This window comes from Gopherus evgoodei, chromosome 22, assembly GCF_007399415.2.
Source record: "Gopherus evgoodei ecotype Sinaloan lineage chromosome 22, rGopEvg1_v1.p, whole genome shotgun sequence".
NCBI lineage: Eukaryota > Metazoa > Chordata > Testudines > Testudinidae > Gopherus > Gopherus evgoodei.
In genome coordinates this window covers 6,226,033-6,228,575 of record NC_044343.1, presented here as the reverse complement: position 1 = coordinate 6,228,575, position 2,543 = coordinate 6,226,033, and positions in this window count along the sequence as shown.

Here is a 2,543-nt window from a genome sequence, read left to right as displayed (position 1 = left end):
GCCACAGCTGGGCTGCGGAGTAGGGACTCTGCTGCCAGGGCCAGGCCTCGGGCTGTTCGCTCCTGGGGAGAGATTCAGGGCAGCTCAAAAGGAGGGATGTGGGGTCTCTCTCAAGCAGATGCCTTTGTCTGTGGGTCCTCTGACCCCGAGGAGCCAGAATGGGCCCATTTTGTGCTCTGTTCTTGGCTAAGTTTAGGCTCCATCCCTGTTTCTAGGATGCTGAACCTGCAGTGACAGGCTGCCTGGAGCCCCAAAACAGTGGGGAAATGCTCAGTGCTTGCAATCACCAGCCCTTATTAAACCTAAAACCAGATAAACCGGTAGGTTTCCTGATTACCATTATTGATCTAAGCTAGGACCAAAACTGTACTGGGACAGGAGGTGAAACTGACGGGGTATATTCTGCTCCCTGCAACAGGTTTCCAGGAGAGGGGAACAGGCTGTGCCACAGTTTTCCCCCTCTGTAAAGTCCACATTATAAAATACTCATTTCTAGGGCTGCCCACTGAAACCTTCCTCTCTGCTGATCTGAAACAGTCTGTTCACCACTCAGAAGCGGACGGTCTGCAAGTGGCAAAAGCTTGTTTCCAATCAGTGGGTGGTTTTTTTACCTTGCTCTTGGAAAACTTCCTTGAATTCTCCTTTTTGCAAAACAGTTGGATAAAATGGCATTTCTGAGTGAAAACCGCTCCACTGGAGAATTATTAAACAGTGTGGACAGAGCAGAAGTTAGCAGATGCAGTACCCGCTTGTGGGCGCTAGGTAGAGCAAGGGGAAAGAATCCGGAGAGGCCCTCAATGAGCCTTTTTTGTGAATGTGCTTCATTAAGGCTCTGGTTAAATCCTAGCAGCGGCTTACGCCAACCGAAATACAAGGACCTGCTTTGAGAACCCACCACTTTCAAGAGGGCATTTGTCCAAATGGAGGCAGCTTATGGCCTGTAACAGGGGCTCTCAACCTTTCTCTTTCTGAGGCCCTCCCGACATGCTATAAAAACTCCACGGCCCATCTGGGCCAACACAGCTTGTTTTCTGCATATAAAAGCCAGGCCTAGCGTTAAGGGGTAGCAAGCAGGGTAAATGCCCGGGGCCCCAAACCACAGCAGGCACCAAGACGCTAAGGTGGCAGGGCTTTGGGCTCAGGCCTTCAGCCCCATGCTGTGGGGCTTTGACGTTCTGTCCTGGGCCTGAGAGAGTCAGACCCTGGAAACCTGCTCGCAGCGCCCCAGGGGGCCCTGGACCCCTGCTTGGAAACCACTGACCTAAAAGCTGGTGAAATCATGTCCACACCCTTGCTCAAGAATGCTACATCTTGTTTTGCTCTGATCACTCCATTGGTGCTGGAACTAGGGGTGCTGCAGCCCCTGCTGTCTTGAAGCGGTTTCCATCATACCCAGGGTTTACAGTTTGATTCAATGGCTCTTAGCAGCACCCCCACTACACCCATTGTTCCATCCCCCCTGTACCAAGCATCAGCCCCCCATTTGCAACAGCAAAGAGTCAGGCAAATTTGCATCCCGCTTTGCATGTGCCTAGCCTGGGGAAGGCAGAGAGCAGAAGGCTGGACCCAGAACACAGGGTCAAACCTTTAATAACAGCGTTGCCACGGAGCTACCAAAATGGCCATCTCGGAGCATGTCACAAAACGATGCTCAGCAAAGTCCAATATCAAACCGCTAACGTGCGTCACCCTTCCAGCCAAGACACTGGATTGTCGGGGAGAGGGAGAGGCAGGAAGGGGGTGAACTGAACTGAGGAAAAAGAAACAGGATTGGGGACCAGATGCCCAGCCAGTGGCACTTGCAGCCAGATGTATAACACGCGCACTGTGTACTTTGGGCAGCTGGGCTGCCTGGGGCAGGGGAGAGGCAAAAAGCATCAGTCTTTTCACATCTGAGAGGGCCACCAAAGTGAGTGGCATTGCGACCTGGCGCATGGGGGTCGCAGCGCCACTCAGCTTTGGCCTGTCCAGAGGAGCAGATGAGCCAAACCTGAGGGGTGCTGTGACCCAGTGCACTCAGATGCAGGCCCCAGAGCGGAAAGCCAGGCTCAGCCCCTCAGGACAGGAGGTGCCACGGCGGCTGAGTGTGAGCTCATTCTCCAACCCAGCCAGGGCTGAGTGAGGTGCAGACTTGGAGGGCGAGGTGCTGGGATGGGACCACAGGGGTGGCTGGTGAAGCCCGGGATCTCCCTGACTCCTGTGGTACGTGTGTGTACCACGGGAAAAAAGTTGCCAGAGGGCAAATTGGTGTCAATAGGCTGGCTCCACTCAAGTCAACCGGGCCAGATCCCTAGGTGCTGTAAATGGCACAGCTCCACTGAAGTCCATGGAGCTAGCCTGTTCACCCCAGCCAATAGACACCCAGCTCTGTTTTGCCCCGTCAGCTATTTCACAGGCAAACAGTGTTTGGATGAGGTGTAGAACCAAGCGGGTGACCACATGCCTTTATTAAAGGTCCCGTGCATGTCATACAAGAACAGAGCATTAACCCTATGCAACCTCAGTTTGCGTGTAATATGATACAGTCTTTAATTAAGCAATCA